Here is a 25849-nt window from a genome sequence, read left to right on the forward strand (position 1 = left end):
CAAATGAATAGGCAATGCCTTCAAAACAAATGTGTGATAAAAAAGTATAACATTTGAAGATATGTTACTAATTCAATTTAATGTCTAGTAGTTTTATGTCATACAATATACACATCACAAATGGTCTCACTGACATTCCTCAAATGTCTAACAGATGCACAATAAATAACATGAAAAGGCAGAAATGGCAGGTTACAAACTTCTCAGTTTCTTTGTGGCATCACCTCTGTGGACAGACACGTCAATTATCTGCAATTTTAGCAGCATTTTAAAAAAAGGATTTGTTACGTTTGGAAAGGGTCATTTCAGTAATTACATCTTAAAACTACAGGTCATAATAGGATGGATGTTGCATTTGTAATTTAGTAATGGAAACTTATAACAAAAACAAACAAATAACATGTTGTACTTAAATTGTGGAGAAATCTTTGTCTAAATTGAGTCCACAGAAACAGGGCCAACCTGAAAGATCTGGCAAAGTTGAAAAAATCTATAAATATTTGCAGGTAAAAATTACACATGTATACATATTATATATAATATTAGACAGAAGCTACATAAGTAAAATTTAACATCGACATAAAACAGAACAAAATTATTGTAGGCGGAACTTCTGCGTAGAACGACAAGAAATGAATTGTCATTTTTTCATTGTGATTTAAAAATAAGACAGTCAGACTTTATACTCTACACAGTTGTGTTTTGTTGTGTATGTAGTTGAAACCCGCCATGTTAAATGTTTCTTCCTACCTTGCACTTCAATCTCAATCTCATTGCTGTAAGTTTGATTTCTTGCTGAAGATTCTACAGCACACATGTAGCTCCCAGTGTGGTTTTTATCAGCCTGATTGATGCTAAACACTGCAGAGTCACTGCTGCTCTTCACAGTCTCGTTGTTTCTTAGGAAGTTGAAGATGAGTGTTGAGCTCACTTTCCCTTCCCATGTGCAGGTCAAGTTAATGGAGTCTCCCACCTTCACAGAAGTGCTAGGAGAAGCTGACAAAGTCACACACATAGCTGAAGAGAGAACATGAAGAGAATTAGTGAGAGAAAAGAAGAGGAAGGCCAAGAGAGGATCGACTGGTGAAGATCTTCAGTCATTCAAGTGTAGTTGACAAAAGCACAGAGCAAAGAAGTAAAATGGAGAATAAAAGGAGATCTTGTGCTGCCTTACAGTGTAAAGCTGTTGGTATTGACTTTGCAGGACCAGTTAAGCAAAGCTACTAGTTCAAAAGAAAACAAAATCAGAAAAATTAATTCATTTTTGTATTGATTTTTTCTTTTCCTTGGTGTTTTATTGTTTTGTACTGTTTAAACTTATTTAATTTCCATTCAACTTAATAACCTAGAAAGGCGTGTCAAGCTGTTAATTTTGTTAGATCCCGCAGACTGTGGTTTGATCCTTGGTCTGATCGCTTTGTGTCATTTTGTCCAAATGTCAGGGTGTGTTTAAACATGGTATGAGTGGACTATACACTTCAGTAGGCACTACAAGGTTGGTTCATATGCAGTGCTGCTGGGCCCCCAGGTCTCAAAAACTTTAGTAAATTGGATACGGACAAATGAAAACCAAATTCATTTTCATTCTCTCTATCCAGTGGTGCAATATATCATAAACAACACTCAGTCTGCTCTTTTCATTTCCTTCTCTATGTCCTCTTCTTCTTTTGGCTGCTCCCATTTAGGGGTCGTCACAGCAGATCATCCTTCTCCATCTCTCTGTCTTTAACGCCATTTTCTGCCACACTTACTGCCTTCATGTCCTCCCTCACCACGTCCGTAAACCTCCTCTTTGGTCCTCCTCTGTGATGCACTTTTGTAATTTTACTGTAAAACTTCACTTACAAAAAAAAAATACAATTTTGTCAAACAGCACATTTGTTTTGGTGTGCACACATTTTTTAGTCTGGCAGGGCATTTATCTAAAGTCTCAATTACCTGGTAAAGAAATAAATAAAATGCCCCACACCTTGACTGCATGTTTAGCTTTTTTTTCATGTCTTCAGGTGTGTTTTCAGCATCTGTAGCTCACAGTTTTAGTGTTGTGGAGTGAAGACATATTTCAAATTGTACAGCTACAAACACTGAAAATGGAAATTTGTTATAATTCGGTTCTGATTAAGAATGAACTAAAAATAGTAAAAGTATAATGCTATTAGAAGACAGCCCTTCAACCCCAAGGGATCACACATCTACACCCCGGTAGACTGGTTTAGAATGGCAGTCCTTGCCACACCGTGTGCAGTAGAATGCTGAAGGAGCTCTAATATCCTGGGCATGGGACTTCCTGGGGGCTTTCTTATCATCAACTTTCAAGAAACCCTTCATCACATCCTGCTTCCTTCCTTTCTGAGGTAACCGACTGCCATGGGCTGGGTTTGATGCTGAGAGCCTTGGGGTCACGTTTGTAGACATCCATGTAGTTCCTCTGGGTCTTTGTGCCAGCCTTGACCGTGAGCCATGCGTGAAATGTGACCCAGCCAGTGCATACGTTTGTGCTTCAGAAAACTGAAGATGGTGGTGTTGCCTCTCCTCTTGAGCACTGGGCTGTTGGTGGCCTTGTCTCTCCAAGTGATACCTATTACTCGCCTAAAGCAGCACATGGAAAGGGAGTTGAGCCGTTCCTGTTGTTTTGTGCACAGCGTCAAACTCTTACTGCTCAGCATCCAGGAGATATACATCTGGACTTTGGTGTTGTCCTTGAGCTTGCTGTACGCTGTTATTAAAATACATGGACTGAGGAAAAAGTGGAACATTTCTTGGGCCACAAAATTATCTTTAGGGTGTTTTAACAGCAGCCACTCAAAAATGCGAAAGACACATTGATGAGTTTGTGTGTCAGTTTGGGCAGGCAATGGATGAGGTCAGTTCTCCTCTATTACTTGAAATGGTTTATGGCTGCATTTCCTTTTCTCATTAGCTATCAGTTATTAGTGCCATCTCAAGCACTGTGGCTATTGGTGTGATGTTTCCATGTCATTTTCAAACCTACGTGTGACTCTATCATCACTCCGCCATTAATGATGAAGATTTCAGTGTTTATGTCACTTGTGGCTTCACCGCTCATTCTCACAGAATTGAAGCTCCTCAGGCTGATGCCAACAAAAAATATTAAAAGGATCAAAGAGTGTGTGTACGTGTGTGTGTGTGTGTGTGTGTGTGTGTGTGTGTGTGTGTGTGTGTGTAAGTTATGCTATAAATGGAAAGTATAGCATCCTCTGCTGGAGAAATCTGGAACTGCATTTTTTTGTAGGTTAAGGTGTGGGTTTTCTGTGGTATCAATAAAAAGGAAACCTCTGATAGGAAGAAGAAGCAAATATGAAAACTGAACCAGGTCATATTTAAAATCTGTATTCTTCTAATAAGTTTACACAGCTAAAAACTGTGCATGGGATACTTCAAACTATAATGACTGAGTTATTAGGAATTCATGAAAAAAATGCCTAGAAGTGAACATGGCTAATAATTAAAAGACAAAGAGTGACACATCTGAAGAAATTAAAAATGACAATTTGATGAAGAGAGCAAAGGATAAAGAAAACAGAATAAAAAAGAATAATCAACATTCTGACTAACACTGATAACTGGAATGTAAAGAAGCAGGAAGTTATGAAATCCTAAAAGCTTCCACAGATACCTTCTTATTCTGACAAAGATTCATTCTGTAAACAACTGACTACCACTGAGACATCCATGCCATCCTTTTTCATGTCTCATAATCTGTTTAGAAAATGACAAATTGGGTGCTGCAGACTGGACATTAAAGTCTGGCACTGGCCAAATTCCATGATGTAAACTTTTGGGTGTCTCAGGTGAAGATATGGCATCATTACACAGAGAAGTGACTGAGAGAGCAGACAGAGAGAGACATGGACCTGAAGAGGAAACCTCTGCTCACTTACCTTTTACAGTCAACTGCACTCTAGCACTTGTTTTCTTCTCAGTCTCCTTCCCTTCTTCCTTCACCTCACACCAATATCTTCCAGTTTGGTTCTGCTGAGCTGACTGGATTGTGAACTCATTCTGTGGAGTTTCTTCACTCAAAGGTCTCTCATCTCTGTAGAATTTATATCTCAGTTGTGTCCCTGTCACTTCGCTCAAAGACAGACACCCTAGGGTCACATTGTCCCCTTCCCACACTGTGGCACTGGGCAGGATACTCAGGGTGGGTTTACTAAAGCGCTCTGTGGGAACAAAAAGAAGAGGAGGACAAAACACTGAATCTGGAACTAAGTAAGGTGTGAAAACTGCATGTTTAAGTGTCAAAAGGCCATGTTTTATGATACAAAACAAATTAATTACTGGACTGGGCACAACAGTTTGTTGTACTTCAAATGCCATAAAAAACTATGCTGAAATGTTAAAGATAATAAGAAATCCGTAAAAGCAATTCCAGGCTTTTATTCACTCAATGATATGCACATATTTAAAGGTTTCTGTATCTAAACTCAACACATCAGGGTCTGTCCTTTTAAAAAAGAAGAAACTCAGTTCATTTTATTTTCACATATTAGAAATTAAAATAATACGTTTGGAGAGGTGAACTCCTACATTTGGCCTCTGGTTCAATTCCTAGCTGAAGTGCCTTCTGTGTGTGAAGTTTAAATGTTTCTTCAGTATTTGTGTGTTGTTCTTTCCCAGTACAACCAGCAGGCATCAGGTCAGTGTGTGTTACTGGGTGTCCTGTAATGGACTGGCCTGATTTCTTTCTCTGTCTTGCACAGGCTTTCACTCCCTGCATCTCTGAACTGCAGAAGTGGAGAACAGGAAATGAATGAATGAAGAAATGTGCTCTCATTTACCGAATTTTTTATGATAAACAAAAAAATGTCACAGTCTCTTAGGAAATGCATGTCACTTTGGAGATTGTGATACATAAGCATGTTTTATGTGATGTGGTGCTAAGGACTAAAATTCAGAGTGACACAGTGTGAACTGGAAAGAGGCAACGTTTAACAAATGAGAAAAAGGATAAACAGAAACGGGTTATTCATACAAATACAAATATTGAAAGTTCCAAAATAAGATTCCATACTGTATCCCAGCACACCTTTAACTGTTTACATCTAACATCAAACATCTATGACTGAACACCATGCTTTATTCTTTAGTTTTTCAAGCTAAATAACAAATCAACTTTCATTTGTTTATTTGTTTTCCAAAAGAGCTAAATCTAATAAAAATGTATTGGGGGAGGATTATACTGCAAAAGCATCAAATAAATCAGGATGCAACTCAATGTGGGAAACAAGCCCATCACTACACACAACCACACTCACTCATTCTTTCTTTTATCCATCTATTTTCAGTGTAACCGGTTCAGTGTCATGGGGGACCACAGCTTAATCCAGGCTGTTTTGAGCTTCTCACCAGAACCAGCTCTGAATGAGGTGCCAGTCCATCACACTGTCATTTTTTCTCACACTGATACATAATCATTGCTTCTTGTACCAATTTACTGAATTCATTTAATCCAATTTTAAAGTCACAGAGAGTCAGACACTTTACGAGAAGTCTTGGGTACAAGTCAGGGCCAAACCTGGATGGTGTGCCAGGTCATCACAGGGCACACAGTCAAGCACACATCTGCACTCACTCAAACCAAGCGGGTTCAGAGTCCTCAATCAAACTTACATGTAAAACATCATTGAGTTAATGAGAGCACCAGGAGACGACAAACACAACACAAGGGGATCAACTGCACACAGACAATCATAGGACCAGGATATAAACCCAAGTCCATGGAGGTGGGAGAGAGCAGCACTAACCACTGAGCTAGGAAAATTATTTTTGGAAGAAGTGAGCAGGAAATTTTCACGTTTAAGATTAATAAAAACTAAAACCAACAAAAATCAATAAAATGATTAGTATTGCAGGTATTTTTGTATTAACTCAGTATTTAATTTGACGATGAAATACCATACAGTATTTGATATTATTTAGTTTTTTTATAAGAACAAAGGTGCTTCATATGCTCTACCCAATGAATCTCAAGTTCAGTCCTAACAGACACTTGTAGCTGAAGATTTTATTTAATTTTAACCTTATTTCTTGCTATTTTCAGATATCTCCTCTTTTGGCAATCAAGAAATTAAAAACTTGGTTTGAACAATTTTCTAAAAACATAACCATAATGTGTGTTTTACTCAATTATCTATCCTTCGCATGCCCACAATTGTATGTGCCAACGTTATGATAAGCCCCTAAACACTAGAATCCCTGAAGCCTATTAAAAAAACTCATAATCCCAGGCCACCTTAAATTCTTTCACACCTCTCCATCAGCATCTTTTGTTTTGCAAATGTGTGCTATCCCATCATCCTTACTGACAGAGCTCAACTCGGGCAGAAAGCTCTCCCAACTCAAGCCTTGTTTATCTCAGTATGAGGTGTCTGGAGTTGTATTGAGTAAATAATATATATCGTTATTTGGGACACATTTGTTTCATGTGTGTTCCGTGTCTACAACAATCTATGTAAGTGTAGGATGACAGGAAATGCTAGAAATGTTGAACTCATACCTAAAATACAATCTTTTTCATGTTTTAGTACTACCAACAAAATTTTGACATGAAGTGTATAATGTTATGAAGACTGATGAAGACTGATGTCCAAATATCAAATAAACACTTTCACAAAAGGTACAAAACAAGTGTGCTTTTACTCAATATAACTGAAGAAAAAGAAATCGGGTTAAGGTAGGTTGTTGATACAACCGCTTTGGTGGTACAGCGGTAACAACTGCTGACTCATAATCAAGAGATCACGGGTTTGATCCTGACTGCTTTGAGTAGTGAGCTGCTCTTATTGTTACTATTTTATAATAAAAACATACATTTAATTTGAGTCTGTAAAAGCAGGTGTAAAATTATGGTATTTGTAAAGCTTTTTTTTTATTCAGTTTTATTCTCTCAGTCACTTTCATGCTCCCCCCGATATGACACTGCTGTTTTCATATAAAGACATGCTATAACAGAGGAGAACTCAAATGAGGATGAGCAAGGTATGCCAAGCTCGTCAAGCTATTGTGCAAAGTTCTGTTTGTGATTATGTTTTGTGATGGTCTTTATACAAAAACATTCATATGTTACTTATATAAAAGCCACACAGAATGCTGTTTACCTGTATACCTTGATTTATTCACTTATCTTCCGACAGTATAAAGTCACAAGTAGACTGCAGAGCTTCCTGTGTACATATACAAAGTACAGCAATAGCAAAAGTGCGACGTGCATTCTTTCTCCAATGTAGAACCCTCGTTCTCATCTGAGTTTAACTCTGTTCTAGCACATCTTTATTTGAAAACACCGGCTCTTACAGACTCAAATCAAATGTATGTTTTTATTCTATAATAGTAAGAATAAGAGCAGCTCACTCCTCAAAATGGACTCGTGTGGGGTCGAAACCGTGAAGTTTTGATTGCCAGTCAACAGTTGATACTGTTGCGCCATCGAAGTGGTCGTATCAAAGGGTTGTCAATGTCACACCCTAACACGGGTTCTTTTTCTGCAGTTTTATTCTTGAATAGAAGCGCACTTGTTCTGTTATATTTGTACCTTTTGTGAAAGTGCTTATTTGATATTTGGACTTCAGGCTTCACACATTATACACTTCATGTCTACATTTTGTCAATTATTACTAAAACATGAAAAATGTTTCTGTTTTAACAGTGTGTTTACATAGATTGTTGTAGACACAGAACACACATGAAATGCATGTGTTCCAAATAATGATATAGTATTTATAAAAGGTGTCATTTTGCTTGACTTCTCACTCTATACAACTCTATGCAACTGACATGCAGGTAAACAGACTTGAACTGAGAAAACTCTGCAGTGGTTGGGGGGATGTGATAACAGGCTGCTTGCTGCTTATCGACACATTTAAAAGACAAAAGACACTGACGGAGACGTGTGAAGGGATTTATTGTGGGACAGATCTACAAGTTTCTTTGTAGGCTTTGATAATTCTAGTGTTAACCAGCCCTCCTTGTTGAAGACTCTGATTGGTGCCTTGCGTAACACGCAGTAATGAAAATAAAGGGCACAGCATCTTGACATGGCCTTTGTCTGATTTAAACATCTGCTGTCTCTACTGTGTGCTTTACATTGTTGCACTAAATCTTAACTTTTAATAAATGTATGTCAAATTAAGTCATCTTAAAATGTTAGAACCACTCACACAAAACACAACAGGAAATAATTGATTCTGATCAATCATCTTGATAAATACGTAACAAACAAATTAATTCAGTCTGTAAATGAGTCTAAACTGGGGTGAATGGCTGACTATGCAGACAGTCAAATACTGGTCAAAATTCACAGTTGTACCTGATGTGTGGCAAATGAAACCTAATGCAAACAAATGTAAAAGTAATAAAATTAAAAGTAATAAAAAAACAAACAAACAAATAAATAAATAAATAAATAAATAAATAAAGTAAAAAAAATGACAGTCAAAAATTTGAAAATACACAATGTTAGAAAGACTTTTGACTGCAGAGGAATGGCTAAAAAGACTAAGAGGATGTTGGGTTACAAACGTCAGTGTGTTAAGCACAAGTCAAGGTGGTCGTTCTAATGCTTATGAAACACATCTGCATGTCCACATCTGGAATTACAGGTGCAGGTGTGGTCAGCACTGAAGAAAGTCCACAGAAATGCTGCTCGGCTGACTCCAGGACCACAACTGTTAGGTATGAAGAGGAAAGAGTGAAGTAGGTGAATGATTTTAGTTTACAGTATGCTAAAAAAGATTAAGAGGTGACTTGACAGAAGTGTTTAAAATTATGACAGATAGTGGCACAGTGGATTGACTTTAAAAGGAGTTTTTCAGGAAGAACACTGGAGATGGTGCTTACTAATTAAGGGTACACTTCCTACAAATATTAGAGAATGTTTCTTTAAAAGAGATCCATAAATACATGGAATATTTTGCCAGGAAGTGTTGTGGACATTAATGCTTTTGCAGCCTTGAAATTGTAACTTGATGATATTTTATAAAAATCAGAAGAATATAAATTAATGAGCTTCATTCAGCTGGGTGGCCTGTTCTCCTCTGGATGTTTCTAATGCTGTTTTTCATCCAGGAAAAAAAAAAATTAATAAAATAAGAATAATGTTGTATGTCCATTTATTCATTTATAACTCACTTAATCCAGTTCAGTGTCACACGCAAATTCATTTTTGATAATTTAAATGGATTGGTGGACATGGAATGAATAAAAAAAGAAACTGATAAGGGCCTAAAATGTCAGGAACTGAGCTGAGTGTACGCAGATGAAGACGGTCAAGAAAAGTTAATACCCAACTCAGTAGGGTGAACATTATCACAAAAGGGATAGATAGATAGATAGATAGATAGATAGATAGATAGATAGATAGATAGATAGATAGATAGATAGATAGATAGATAGATAGATAGATAGATAGATAGATAGATAGATAGATAGATAGATAGATAGATAGATAGATATTTTATTTGTTACCAAGCGGACATTACAACTTTTAAAAAGTTGTACCACACCAGAAACACTCATTAAAACTCCTTCCTTGGAAAATAAATTAACTCCTGCTGTCAAAAACAGGCCTGTAGGTGGTAGTACAATGTGGTCACATCTAATAATAATAATAATAATAATAATAAATTATATTTCTCTTGCATCTTTCACATGCTCAAGATATGTACCACAGGTTAACATTTAAAGGCATTAACGTTTGACTGCAGAAGGTCCAAATCATTGTGTTCACAAAAAATGTGTCGTTAAAAGTTTGTTCTTTCCAAAGATCACTGGTTGAAGTCACCAACATTCAGAATGAAGTCAGTCAATTAGATAATAAAGTAATCCAAACTGCAGCCAATTTAAATTTAATATAGCTAGTTAGTCATCAAGCTCCAAGGACAAGGCTTTTAAAGAAAATGATCCACAAAGCTTCACCAACTAAGATGCTATCATATGAGCCCATCCAGATGGAGCCTGAGACCCTCTGGTACCTTTAGTACAGGGCTTCATTTTTTATGAGCCTGACTGTAAAATAACAGTAAACTGTTATAGTCTGTGTTTGGGTAATTTGACCTCTTAAAAACAGAAAACAAGAGTTAATAATGAGTTATGTCAGAGAAAAGGCTCATACCTGATACTTCTAACCACACATATTTACTGTATGTTGAGTAAACGTCTCCTTTCCCACCTACACACCTGTACCACCCACGTTGTGAATGAGTCACAGGGCTGAAGGTGAAGGTGCTCTCTGTTTGTACTTTATAAAGGTATGAGTGTATTGATTCCCATTTGTAGATCCCATATGTCCATCCAACAGGATTTCCATCGAGCTGACAGTGCAGGCTGACCTTGTCTCCTTCATATATCGGTCCATCTGACTTCAATTGAAGTTTGGCTCGCCGTACTGAAAATTAAGATGATACAAGATGAGAATACATGAAAGAACACGAGGCAACAACAGTGTTTCACTGCCTCATTCTCTCTATTTACTCCTATTATGAATTATAAAGGTCAGTATTACTTTATTAAACTATAACCAGCAGAAGGTCACCACCGCCCAACTGGTGAGTGTAAAGTCTAAACAGAAAATGGGGCAAAAAGTATCAGAACTGGGATTCAAATGTTTCTGCTTCTGGTTCTATAGTGTGGATTTTATTTACCACAATGGTGTACTGTGAGGTTTACTGACAGACAGTTCCACTGTGACATAAGAAGCCATCATGTGTACTACAACACACCCAAGAAGAAGGCCCAGTCCAAACTTCACATGGTTTCAGGTGTGCTTGGGCCACTTTCTCCATGCAACTGCCTGAGCAGGTGTCACTCATACAGTGTGTTATAGATGTCCACTCAGAGTGGTCAGTGTCTTAGTGGACACATTGTTATTGTAAAAGCTCAGTGCTAACTGAACTTCCATCTAAATTGACTTATTCAGCTGTGGGCCTCAGATCTGAACTGCTTTGTTTCCATCACCACTTTAAATGTTGTGGTCACCATGCTGGTCTGTGACTCCAGCTCTGTTATAATTCTGTTCAGCATGGATAAACAGGAATTAAACATGAATGACAGTATTAGAAATAGAAAGACAATATAACATTGAATATTTCTGTGTGGCTTGTAGGATAATCTTCATATTTTATCTCTCATCTTCACAATGACACTAAAGCAGAAACTCTGCTCCTGCTAAACAATCTGGACTACAAGTAAAGGTAAATGGCATCCAGGGAACATAAATTTCATAAATGGAAAGACAACTGACAAAAAAAAAAAAGGAGACTGATCTTCTGATTAACAGAAGATTTCTAATAAATTCATTAATCTGTTGAGGTTTCAGCTTTGCTTTTTTTATTTCTTTGCAGTGTCTTCAGTGAGCTAAAAAAGTTCAAGAAATGAGTGGTATGTGTGCCACTTTACAGTAACTTTATAGTTAAATTCAAAGTAAAATCTTTCACACAAAAAATAGAGAAAAAGTTGGAATTGAAAAGCAAAGAAAAGTTCTTCTTTATGGATTTTATCTTGTTTGTTTCTTTAAGATCCTTAAGATAGATAGATAGATAGATAGATAGATAGATAGATAGATAGATAGATAGATAGATAGATAGATAGATAGATAGATAGATAGATAGATGGAAGTTCAAGAAAAACAAATACTACAATAAACAGGAACCCACAGCACAAACACACATTCAAATCCTGTGGCTTGGACAATAAAAGACCTTCTGCTGTCAATAAGAGACTTGTAGGTGGCAGTAAAATGTCAGACCTGTCCAGTTATACCACAGCTTAAAATTTAAAGACATTAACATTTGACTACAGCAGGTCCAGATCGTGTTGTCCATTAAGGAAACATGCCATTAAAAGTTTGTTCCTTACACAGTTTCCTTTGTTGAAGTCGCCAGGATTCAGAATCAGGACAGTTGGTTAGATAATAAAATATACCAAGTTTCAGCCATTTTAAAATACACGTAATGAAAGGTTAGTCATCAGGCTCCATTTCAAATTTACGCTGAAGAAGTCCAGCAGAGAGTCAAGGAAAAGACATTAAAAGAAGAGGAGCCACAGAGCTTCAGAGCTTGTCATTCAGCAGAACCTGAGCCCATTCAGAAGGAGATTGAGACCCTCTGGTAGTTTTAGTACAGAACTTAACTTTTTGGGAGTCTGACAGCAAAATAAATTGTAAACTGTTGTGGTCTGTGTTTGGGTAATTTGACCTCTTAAAAACAGAAAACAATTAAAAATGAGTGAGAAAAAGCTCCTTACCTGATACGTCCAACTTGACATTTTCACTATATTTCCACTGATGCCCTCCTTTCCCAGCTTGACACCAGTACTGCCCACTGAATGACCGAGTCACAGGGCCGATGGTGAAGGTGCTCTCTCTTTGTGTTTTATAAGGGTTTGTGTTTGAGTATCCATCCCAGTAAAGCTCATATTTCCACCCAGCAGGATTTCCTTTGAGCTGACAGCGCAGGCTGACCTTGTCTCCTTCATATATCGGTCCATTTGACTTCAGCTGAAATTTTACTTTCCGCTCTGAAAATGAAAATGATACAAGATAATAGTAAGAGCCATTTGTTAGTTATTGAGGTTATGCTAAATTTTATTTTCTTAGTTATGTTAAAATGTTTGCTTATATATTAATGTATAGTCTATGGGAGATTCTATTATAACCCGAACAACCTAAACTGATATTGAATATTCTAATTATTTCCTGTCCCTCTGACTACAGATTAGTCCCAGTTTATGATCTGCCATGCAGTTGGTAAGGCATTTAGAGCAAACAGTTTCAAACTGTACTGAACAACCATACGTAGTTACAGAATGTCTTGAATGTCTTATATGAAGCCATTGAGAAATAACACAACTTTTAAGTACAGAAAGTAACTGAAGTTTAACATGAGAAAGCTGAGATTGGAGAAGAAATCTTTTTTTTTTTCTTATTCCTTTTACTCTGTGTGTGTAATAACTGTTTTCTGAATTTTTGTTGTTTGTTCCTTTTTAAAATTTCACTAAACTTTTAAAATTAACTTTATTGGACTGAGTCATTTCTTTTGTTATGCAATTGACTTACGTTGGATCCTAACTTGCCAAATCAGTAGCTGCTCAATTTTTGGAACCTGTAAAAGATGGAGCAACAATAATTGTACAGGAGTCTCCGAGGGAAAATCACGAGGGAGCAACAATACCTCACTGCCTCCTTCTCCCCATCTACTGCTATTATAAATTATAAAGGCCACCATTAATTTATTAAACTTTAGCGGCAAATATACAGGCGATTAGAACCTGGACACAAATAGAAGAACATACACAGGCATGGACCGCAATAGAAGTAAAATCCTGCAGTACTTCTTTGTATTCCCTGCTCTGCGCTCCAATAAACACACGTTATCGGCAATACACTAATAACCCGATTGTGCTCCACTCACTTAGAATCTGGAACCAATGTAGAAAGCATTTTAAGATGGAAAGGCTTCTATCTGTGACACCTCTGCAAGAGAACCACCTCTTTCAACCTTTACAAACATATGCAGTTTTTAATATCTGGAAAAAATTAGGAATTAACTTGCTTATAGATCTTTATATAGACAACGTCTTTGCATCCTATGAACAATTACATTCCAAATTTAACATTCCAGCTACACATTTCTTTCACTATCTTCAAATCAGGAACTTTGTTAAACAGAACCTTCCAGATTTTCCTCATCTTGCACCCTCATCCACGCTGGAAAAAATATTGCTCAATTTTAAGGAATTAGACTCCATCTCTACAATATATAAAATCAATTTACAATCCCTTCCTTTCAAAGATCCAAGAGGACACTGGGAAAAAAGACCTCTCAATTAATATATCAGAAAAGGAGTGGAAAGTAGCAATGCAGAGAATTCACTCGAGCTCCATATGCGCAAAGCATACAATTATACAACTCAAAATTATATATCGAGCACATCTGTCTCGACTAAAACTCTCCAAAATGTTTCCAGGGCATGATCCAGCCAACGAACGTTGCAACCAAGTCCCAGCCTCACTGGGTCACATGTTCTGGGCCTGCACCAAATGAACATTATTCTGGACAAAATTTTTTAATGACCTCTCAGACAGCCTTGGACTCACAATCCCTCCTAACCCATTAACAGCTGTGTTTGGGGTTCTTCCAGAGGGGCTTAAAGTGGAGAAGGACAAACAAATTGTGATTGCATTCACTACACTGTTGGCACGCAGACTTATTCTGATAAACTGGAAGAACACAAACTCTCCTCTTTTAAGTCAGTGGGAAACCGATGTGTTATGTTATTTGAAATTGGAAAAAATCAAATACTCAGTTAGAGGATCCGTACAGACTTTTTTCAAAACATGGCAGGATCTAATCAGTAATATTTTAAAGTAAGTTTATAAAGCACAGAGGTATTTTTACAAGCCTTAAATTTTACACCATTTGGCTTGCTCTCTCTCTCAGGGGTGGGGATCGATCTGTTCTTAACATAATTCTTTTTTTTGTAAAACTTGATTGCTATGTATTGATTGTAATAAAATTAATAAAAAAAAAAAAAAATGTGTTAAACTTTAAACAGCAAAAAGTAACCACCGTCTAACTCTGTGAATGTAAACCCTGAACTGAAGATGGGGCAACATGGGTCAGGATTTGAATCCAAATGGTTCTGCTTCTGGTCCTACACTGAGAATTTTATTTATCTCAAAGACACACTGCGGGGTTTACTGTCACACAGTCTCACTGTAACATGAGAAGCCATCATGTGTCCCACAACACAACCAAGAAGAAGCAAGCCCAGTCCAAATTCCACCTGAGTTTCAGCTGTGCTTGAGGTCATTCATTTATATGGCTGCCTGTTCAGGTGTCACTCCTACAATGTGTTATAAATGTCTGCTCAGAGTGTCCAGTGGCTTAGTGACACAATCCTTTTGTAAAATCTCAGTGCTAACTGAAATTCCATCTGAACGGATTCATTCAGCTGTAAGTCTCATTTGCTGAGCTGCTTTGTGACTATCCCTGTGATGAATGTTGTGTTCACCCTGCGAGTCTGTTACTCCAGTTCTGTCAGACTTTTCAAATTAGGAATTACGACAGGAATTAAGGCAGGAATTATAGAAATTAAGGCAGTATTAGAATTATAAAGATAATATAAAATTAAAAACTTTTCTGTGGTTTGTAGGACAATCTTCACATTTTCCTCTTAACTCACAAAGACAGTAAACAGTAAAAAGTCGTCATCAGGATGGGAGCAAATGTTGCTCTAAAACATGTATATTCCTTTCAGTATTGATGGTGCATTTCCAGATGTGTAAGCTAATTCCATAGGCACTAATATACAGTACCTCCATACAGAGTCTGTGAGATGCAGACTTTTGAACTGAGTGTTGTTAACAAGCTGGATAGTTCTTCTCCTCTTTAGTCAAGTGGACATGCTGTCCATATTTTCCATAAAGAATTTCACATTTTGGTTTGTCTGATCACAGAACAGGTTTCCACTTTGCCTCAGTCCATTTTAAATGAGCTTTGGCCCAGAGAAGTTGGCTGTGTGGTTGTGTGTGGATCATGTTTACATACAGCTTTTTCTTTGAATGATTTTAATGCCATGCCATTTGAGGGCCTGAAGATCATGGTCATCCAGGCCTTGTTCCTTGCATACAGAGATTTTTCCAGATTCTCAGAATGTTCTGATGATATCATGTACTGCAGATAATGAGATATTCAAAGTCTTTGCAATTTTATGTTGAGGAATATTATTCTGAAATTGTTCCACAATTTCTAGAAGCAGGTTTTTTTGCAGATTGGTGAACCTCTGCTCCTCTTTACTTATGAGGAAGTCTGCCGTTCTGAGATGCTCTTTTTATACCCAATCATGTTACTGACCTGTTGCCAATTAACCTAATTAGTTTCAAAACGTTCCTCCAGCCGTTTCTTTTTAGTACCACTTACTTTTCTGCCCCTTCCCAATTTTTTGAGACATGTTGCTGCAATCAAATTCAAAATGAGGTAATATTTTTCATGAAATAGTAAAATATCTCACTTTCGACATTTGATATGAATTCTATGTTCTATATTGAATAAAAATAAGCATTTATGAGATTTGCAAATCATTGCATTTTGTTTTTATTTACATTTTACACAGCGTCTCAACTTTTATGGAATTGGGGTTGTATTAACAAAACATACTATAACAGAACTGAAAAAGAAAACTACAATGAAGAAGTTAATATATTAACATTAATACCGAATAACATTAGCATCAGTGTTTTTCAATGTTGCTGACATCATGCTTTATATCATTAACTCTTGTTCTTTCTACTCCATACATTTAAACAATACTTGAAGCATTTTCACCAGTTTAATGTTTAATAATTTCAATTTTTTGTGACACCACACATTTGTGCTTATTGGCCATAACAATGTCTAGTAGATTAATAACAACAAAAGAGAAAAGTTATGAAACACTCTTAAAACTGAAGGTATGTAATTGAAACTGTGATATCAAAATGCAGCATGACACGTGGTGCTGGGGAAGAACATTATGTGCTGGCACAAGGTAGAGTTGTTCCAATGTCCGTAGCCCTCAGTGTAACGCATGGCAGTAAAACAGTAATTGGTAGGTGCTGGTGTGCGCAATTTAATTTTTTTGGCGCTGATGGTGAGTAGAGACTGACAGTGAATCAAGTGACAGATAATCGAGGGTTTACTGTATCATTTATTACTGTCCTTTTGATGTTCATCACAGGTTTCACTTGGTGTGATTTGTGACCTTCTAATTAATCCCTGTCATGTGAACAAAAGACTATAATGAGCAATTTGACTTTGTCTCTGTTATCTGTTATGAAAACAAAACAGAATTTGCTTCGATTAGATGTTTTCCTTAAGGTAATTATGTTGAACAGCGTTTCTCGGTTTATTTAAAGAAATTAGCATTCTTTGCTTTAAAATTGATAGGAGGGTTAATCTTTTTTTAAAGTTAACATCGCTTGGAAGGACAGATGGAATGTATTAACCAGGATTATTTAAGATGCACAGTCAATGCTTTCCAAACTAACTAGACAGAACTCTCACTATTTGATAATTATGCTAGGAATGTGTTGTTTCGTTCAGTAATAAATGTCTAAATTTAAATGATTCAAACCACCATAGGTGGACATGCCTTCAGTCTCATGGTCCCTACGAAGCTTGACAGAATATCTGTCTAGGCTGAGAGACAATTGAGGTGCAGTCTGAAACCATTTATTGATGACCGGTGCCTCTGGCAGATGATTTGCAGATCACATGTGTAAAGCAGCTCCAGAACTTCAAGCTGAGCAGAAGGTGTCCATATCCACTACTGATATCTGCCTGAGGGCAGCTTTACTGGTGGCTTCACTCCCTAGTTCAGATGGATGGAGAGTGTGCATAGTCCAAAGAGTTCTCGATTCATATTATTGTGGATCACAATTATTTTATTTGTTTTTTTTTGGCATGGCTATCACTCCAAGGATTGCTCCTGGGTACCCTTCCATGATTTGCATACACCCCTGTTGTTACAAAAGTTCCACCTCCAACATCCTGGGAAATGCAATGAATACATTTGGAGTTTCTGAAACAATGTACCTGCAACTGTTGCAGAATAGTAAATAAGAAAGATATAGGAATTCAGAGACATGATGGTGTCCTGAGTACTGATAAGGTCATAGACAATGTGAGGAGAAAATCATATGGCTTCATAAACTGTACAGGAGCCAAGGGATAGCTGAGGAGTGATGAGTATGAGACTTGGAGTGAGTGTGGACATTTCACTAGGGAATGGAAGATTTGCTCTCTTACTCTCTCCATGCCAGTTAATTCAAAAACTTAAAAAGCCTCTTTGTTTTGTGTTTGCGAGAAGAAACAAATATGTTTTCAGCCGTTTATTTATGAGATGATCTTTCTTGTGCATCTGAATAGCAGTGACACCATGGCATGACAACACATAACCAAAGTGTGTGCTAATGTCATCATCAATTTAAAATTGCATGAATGCCACTTTATAAATAAAATAAGCAAACAGAAAACAGAGTGTAAAAACAGAATAAATTACACTAATGATGTCAGAAAATGTGATACAAAATATTCCTACAACTGTTTTGTAATGGTAAACAAAATTATTAAGTGGAGACAGAGGCATACTTTTGACTTGAATACTCATAAAGTTAAAGTGTAAAGAATATGTGAAGACAAAAGAAAGATGTGACCTCAGAAACTCTGCAGAAGGACCACTGAAGAACCAAGGAGACGAACATGAGAACCTGAGTGTGTAAGTGTCAGGGTAAACTGGAAAACACAGCCACTTACCTACATACTGGGCTGAAGACATCACAGCAGTCAGGTCTGAAAACAAAGCATCAGAAAAAGACGAGTGAGAATGAGAGACATGAAGAGATCTGCTTGATGCTCCATGTATCAGTCTGACTCTACTGCAGCTTCATATGAGAGAGGAATGCGTTTGTGTTGGGGTCGACACCAGTCCTCCACTGTGACAGCTAACTGATGCCATGGAGCTTCAGTACTGTTTGTTTACTTCAGCATATTCCTCTTTTTCTCAAATGTACTATATGTTGTCCTTAATTTCTACAGTACTAAATATTTTGCCATTATTTTTTCATAATCAAATCCATTTTAATAATATACAAATTTCTAGTATCTGACACTGACATAAAAAGAGTTATATTGAAAAGTTAAAACTGTAACCCATACTTACAAACCAGGAGGCAAAATTCCGCAGTCTGCATGTTGCACTTGTCTTCAAACCAAAGTGAACACTGCAGATATAAAAATTTAATGTCAGCAGTCAGTTCAGTTTTTAAATTACCAGGAAATGACAACTGGTAGTACGATTTGGTTGTGAATGCGTTACAAAAAAATCTCCTCTTTTGCCAAATCAATATGCGGACAACAATATAAATTTCCATACCGGATTGGTCATGCCCCGGGTTAACAACTACCCCCACCAGTAATGTTAGCCAAGAGGGTGCTGGTTGGGCTACTGTTGGTCGAAGAAGAAGAAGGAGGAGAAGAGGGGGGGATGTGCCCAGAAGCAGGAGGAGAAAAGGAAAGTAAAGAGAGTGGAACTGAGGGTAGGAACTTTGAATGTTGGCAGTATGACTGGTAAGGGGAGAGAGTTAGCAGATATGATGGATAGAAGGAAGGGTAATATATTGTGCGTTCAAGAGACTAAATTGAAGGGGATAAGGCCAAGTGGATAGGAGGTGGATTCAAATTGTTCTATCATGGTGTGGATGGAAGGAGAAATGGGGTAGGAAGTATTCTGAAAGAACAGTATGTCAAGAGTGTTTTGGAGGTGAAAAGAGTGTCAGGCAGAGTAATGATTATGAAGCTGGAAATTGGAGGTGTCATGATAAATGTTGTTAGTGTATATGCACCTCAGGTTGGGTGTGTAATGGGTGAGAAAAAAGATTTTTGGAATGAGTTGGATGAAGTGATGAACAGTGTACCCAAGGGAGAGAAAGTGGTGATTGTAGTGGATTTCAATGGGCATGTTGGTGAAGGAAACAGTGAAGACAAGGAGGTGATGGGTAGGTATGGTGTCAAGGAGAGGAATGAAGAAGGTCAGATGATATTGGACTTTGCCAAAAGGATAGACATGGCAGTGGTGAATATGTATTTTAAGAAGAAGGAGGAACATAGGGTGACGTACAAGAGTGGAGGAAGATGCACATAGGTAGATTACATCCTATGCAGAAGAGTTGATCTGAAGGAGATTGAAGACTGCAAAGTGGTGGCAGAGGAAAGTGTAGTTAAGCAGCATAGGATGGTGATCTGTAGGATGACACTGGGGATCAAAAAGAGGAAGAAAGTGAGGGCAGAGTCAAGGATCAAATGGTTGAAGTTGAAAAAGGAAAACTGCAAAGTTGAGTTTAGGAAGGAGGTGAGACAGGCACTGGGTGGCAGTGAAGAGTTACCAGACATCTGGGAAACTACAGCAGATGTAGTAAGGGTGACAGCAAGAAGGGTGCTTAGCGTGACATCTGGCAAGAGGAAGGAGGTAAAGGAAACCTGGTGGTGGAATGAGGAAATACAGGAGAGTATACAGAGGAAGAGGATGGCAAAGAAGAAGTGGGATAGTCAGAGAGATGCAGAAAGTAGACAAGAGTACAAAGAGATAAGGTGCAAGGTGAAGGGAGAGGTAGCAAAGGCTAAAGAAAAGGCATATGATGAGTTGTATGAGAGGTTGGACACTAAGGAGGAAGAAAAGGACCTGTACCTGGCTAGAAAGAGGGACCGAGCTAGGAAAGACGTGCAGCAGGTTAGAGTGATAAAGGATAAAGATGGAAACATACTCACAAGTAAGGAGAGTGTGTTGAGTAGATGGAAAGAGTACTTTGAAAGGCTGATGACTGAAGAGAACGAGAGAGAGGAGAGGTTGGATGATGTGGAGATCGTGAATCAAGAAGTGCAACGGATCAGCAAGAAGGAAGTAAGGACGGCTATGAAGATGATGAAAAATGGAAAGTCCGTTGGTCCAGATGACATACCTTTGGAAGCATGGAGGTGTTTAGGAGAGATGGCAATGGAGCTTTTAACCAGATTGTTTAATGGAATCTTGGAAAGTGAGAGGATGCCTGAGGAGTGTAGTGGTACTGATATTTAAGAATAAGGGGGATGTGCAGGACTGCAGTAACTACAGAGGAATAAAACTGATGAGCCATAGCATAAAGTTATAGGAAAGAGTAGTGGAAGCAAGGTTAAGAAGTGAGGTGATGATTAGTGAGCAGCAATATGGTTTCATGCCAAGAAAGAGCACCACAGATGCGATGTTTGCTCTGAGGATGTTGATGGAGAAGTTTAGAGAAGGCCAGAAGGAGTTGCATTGCATCTTTGTGGACCTGGAGAAAGCATATGACAGGGTACCTCGAGAGGAGCTTTGGTATTGTATGAGGAAGTTGGGAGTGGCAGAGAAGTACGTAAGAGTTGTACAAGATATGTACGAGGGAAGTGTGACAGTGGTGAGGTCTGCGGTAGGAGTGACGGAGGAGGGATTACATCAGGGATCTGAGCCCTTCCTTATTTGCAATGGTGATGGACAGGTTGACAAACAAGATTAGACAGGAGTCCCTGTGGACTATGATGTCTGATGACATTGTGATCTGTAGCGATAGTAGGGAGCAGGTTGAGGAGACCCTGGAGAGATGGAGATATGCTCTAAAGAGGAGAAGAATGAAGGTCAGTAGGAACAAGACAGAATACATGTATGAGAGGGAGGTCAGTGGAATGGTGAGGATGCAGGGAGTAGAGTGGGCGAAGGTGGATGAGTTTAAATACTTGGAATCAACAGTACAGAGTAATGGGGGTTGTGGAAGAGAGGTGAAAGAAGAGAGTGCAGGCAGGGTGGAATGGGTGGAGAAGAGTGTCAGGAGAAATGTGTGACAGACGGGTATCAGCAAGAGTGAAAGGGAAGGTCTACAGGACGATAGTGAGACCAGCTATGTTATATGGGTTGAAGATGGTGGCACTGACCAGAAAGCAGGAGACAGAGCTGGAGGTAGCAGAGTTAAAGATGCTAAAATTTGCACTGGGGGTGACGAGGATGGATAGGATTAGAAATGAGTACATTAGAGGGTCAGCTCAAGTTGGACGGTTGGGAGACAAAGTCAGAGAGGCGAGATTGCGTTGGTTTGGACATGTGCAGAGGAGAGATACTGGGTATATTGGGAGAAGGATGCTAAGGACAGAGCTGCCAAAGACGAGGAAAAGAAGAAGGCCTAAGAGGTTTATGGATGTGGTGAGAGAGAACATGCTGGTGATGGGTGTAACAGAGCAAGATGCAGAGGACAGAAAGATATGGAAGAAGATGATCCGCTGTGGCAACCCCTAACGGGAGCAGCCGAAAGAAGAAGAAGACTCTGTACTTCTTCTTTTCAGGGTTATAAAATACATTCCAAGATGGAACACTGGGTAGTGCTGCTGTCTCCAAGCTGTAGACAACACAATTCAAATCCCACCCAGGTTTTGTCTGCAACATCCTTGTGTTTGTGTTAGGTTAATGGATGACTTTAAATTGGTTCAAGCAGAGTGAATGTGTGTAAGTGTGCCCTAAAAATTGACTGGCAATCTGTCCAGGGCTGGTTCTTTGTTTTTATTCTAACTGGTGGTTAATCACAATGCTATAATCAAGTGTTGTGTCTGTGCATCAGTGGCACATGAAAAACTGACTTTTAAAACTCATAAAATTGAAAAATATCAAGAGACCCCAATGAGGGGTGATGAGTCCAGCATTCTTTGTAAGACTAATAAAATATCTTAAGTTTCCTGTTTCTTATTTATCTTATTTCAGTTTAAACTCTTCCTGCAGAATTACGAGAACTGGTATTGCCAGTAATGACAGAAGTAACTAGCTCCATTTTTAGAAATCTCAATCTAGTGACTTGTTTGCATATTTGACTGTGTGATGCCTATGTGCTCTCAGCCATTGGGCGCCTTCCATTTTCCAGGACATCAATAGTTGTGGGACAAGGGTGAGTGAGCAGACTTTAAAATCAAAGGAATGGCAGTTTATTAAAGCAAGGTGACATAAAAGTGTGCAAAAGTGCAGTCACATAAGCCAATTCATAATTCCATAAGTAAGGCCAACACAATTGTGCTTTAAACACCAATTAGTGTCCTTGGGGTACAGAAAATGAGTAATTATGTCCAATAAGTCAAGTGGAAATCACAAAGGTGTGAAGTAAAACTCTTTATGTTCTTTTCAAACACTCAGCTCTCATCAGAACAACAGCAGACTCCATGACACAGCCTGCTGCATCCTAGCCTGCCACGCAGAAGCAAACTGCCTCGGCCATCAGTTCCTGCAGCTCCCAGGGTGATGACACTGAGTGTCGCTTCTTTTACCTTCTGCTTGTTCCTACACTGAAGAACTTTTTACTTTCTTTATATCGGCTACCAGTTGTCACTTTTCAAGGAACAGGCTAACAGGTCAGGAATATCTCATCCAAGCTTCAGATCCATAATGCCTGCTGTGCTGTAAGACATTAACCGGCTAACAAGGTTTTCAGTTCTTGTACGGTGTGAGTGTACATATATAACATCTAATGTGTTTTTGTAATATAATAAAGGGCGTTATCAGTAGTGTGCGGTTTTCCTAACATAATCAAAGCTCTTTACTGTACTCATATTGCAATAAGGGCACCTGATGACAATTAAGTTGCTTTTGTTAAGTAATAGCCATTACAAACACAATTCTTTCTCCCCGATTATTTTTACTTGCTGAATCTAATTCTTAACTATTTTTCACTAAAGAAGTAATCCTTTATCAAATATAAAATGTTGTCTAATATGTTCCATTGATGAGTAACCAGTAAGTTAAAGAGTTGTAATCTGAAGACCAAACCACACTGAGTGTACCCTGTGATGGACTAGCAGGCCATCGTGGTTTGTCGTCCACTTTTTATGCACAATTCAGCCACAACACCAACAGCATCTTTAAAACCAAAACACAGACTCTCAGAAGGAACACAGAAATAAATAAAAAAGTGGAAGGGCTTATGAAATATCTGGGAATGCATTCAAAACTTCCTGTAGAACCCACCCAGCTGTATATTTAAATGTAAGCCTTTTATCATTATTGTATTTTTGTCTTTATTCAAAGCAACTGTGGCAGTAGGGGGCGCTAGTGCTCCCTTGAACCCTCAGGTACCACGCCTGACACCAGGTAAAAGTCCCAGACTCTTTATTAATTAGCAACAACGTGCACAAAGCACCCTCCACACTACTCATATACTCAATAAATACTACAATAATCTCTCCTCCTCGCCCAGACACTTCGCCCCTCTACCTCCCAGCTCAGCTCAGTGTCTGGACTGGCCCATAGTCCTTTTATAGCCCCTGACCCAGAGGTGTTCCTGCCCAATCAGTCTACAGTCCCTTATTCCGTCCGGGTCAGGGTAAACAGTCCTTTTCTTCAACCCAGGAGCACGTATTGTTTCTTCCTGTCACGTGACCGTGACTCACTCCCGGGTAATAGGGCACATAAGAGCCCACAAGCCCTACTACAGCGACTCCCTGTGGCTCCCAAGGTATCCAGCAGGGCTGTGTAAAAACACTGCATAGTCCATGAAGCCTTGCTGGACCTCGGGGCACGATCATGCTGTCGGGAGAGCTCCTCCTGGCGGATTGGGGGTGAGGACCGGAACACGAAGCCGGCAGTCCTCCACACAACTTACAAGGTCAAGATAGCCAAAATACTTCAAAGATGCTTCTGGTGGTTTTGTATGGCAGCAAAGGTTTAAAAAAATAATTAAAATTTGTTTTAAATGGTCTAACTCACTAAGCTTTTGTATATTTAAATTATTTAGTAATGAGTGTGCTGTAATGGACTTGTTATTTATTTTTTATTAACTTTCCTATGCTTATTTTAATTCTGATATCAGCCCATCTTCATTTTTTGGGGTAATGAATTGAAATTCTTCAGTATCTTTTATTCATTTATTTCATGTTTTGACTTAGTTGTTTCATTTTGACATCTTTTTGCCCTGCCATATTGACTTTCTAATAGGCGCCGCCATTTTCTTGCACATTGGACATCATTTACTGCATTGTGACCCCCAGAAGTGGTGACATGTGACATCACACTAGTAATGATACAACGGTCAGCGTCTCACATCCCATGTCATCCAAATCTTTAGATATTCTACAAGACTTCTGCAGTGTAACATTTGGGGGTGTCACTTTTCTGGCTGTTACCTTTGGCAATCCAAGAGACTTTTATGTTATGTTTGGGGTTCTGGTGTTTCAGAACATTTGAGGACTTCCTAGTCTGACCTTTGTCTGTATTTTTGACTTTGAGGTTTGTTCTTCTTCATCTCCTGCTCTGCTTGACTCACTTTACTGTCTGCCTTCTTCCTATCAGCAGCACAGAGTTACACCACTATATGGAAATTTTGTGCATTTCAGAACGTGCTGCCTGTGGTTGCTGTCACACTTCACTGGGCCTTCAGTCCTCAGCTCATCTCACTTACAGTTCAGGAAACTCGACTTGACGCCCCTTTTCTGCCCATATTTGGTGTTTCTTTTACAGGCAGTTCTCGTTCCTCCTCATCACAAAGATGTGCACAACTGACTGAGTGGCTGCTCTGTTTGTGTGAATCTGGGCATTTCCATCTGTATATGTAAAAGTGGAAATCTTTACCCCCATTATCCAGAATTAGTCAGTTTCAACTTATATTGTGATTGGCTGAGAAATAAGGCAGTTAGTTATAATAGATAGATAGATAGATAGATAGATAGATAGATAGATAGATAGATAGATAGATAGATAGATAGATAGATAGATAGATAGATAGATGCCAAATGCCGATTTATTATTTACCCTCTACAGTTCTAGGCAACTCACTCCAAGATAAACCACTTGTGCACTGAGAATCTTCTTTGTGACTTGAGCTACGGCATTTTTAGCAGGCTGCTTGCTGCTTGTGCTGATCAACACATTTACAACACAAAAGATGCTGATGGAGAGGTGCGAAGGGATTTAAGGTGGGCCGGAATTTCAAGTTTTTTCGTAAGCTTCAGTAATTCAAGTGTTAAACAGGTAAGTGCTTTAACGTTTATTTTGCAAATTTCAACTTTACCCTGTTCTTATTACTTTCTTTCCTTTAAAGTGGTACTGCATGCTAGGCGGATTACCACAGGGAATTAAAACTTTACAGATTGTGTCCTAACATGTATGCACATGACTCTATGTTACCAAACCACTACAAGTAGATCAAATTCAAAAGCAATGGCCTCTGTCTTCTAAAAAACGATTGAATAACTTAAATGTCATGCTCCACTACATCAGGAAAGTGTGTATGGATGATACACTTTTGTATAGGAGTTGA

This window comes from Polypterus senegalus, chromosome 18, assembly GCF_016835505.1.
Source record: "Polypterus senegalus isolate Bchr_013 chromosome 18, ASM1683550v1, whole genome shotgun sequence".
Classification (NCBI taxonomy): domain Eukaryota; kingdom Metazoa; phylum Chordata; class Cladistia; order Polypteriformes; family Polypteridae; genus Polypterus; species Polypterus senegalus.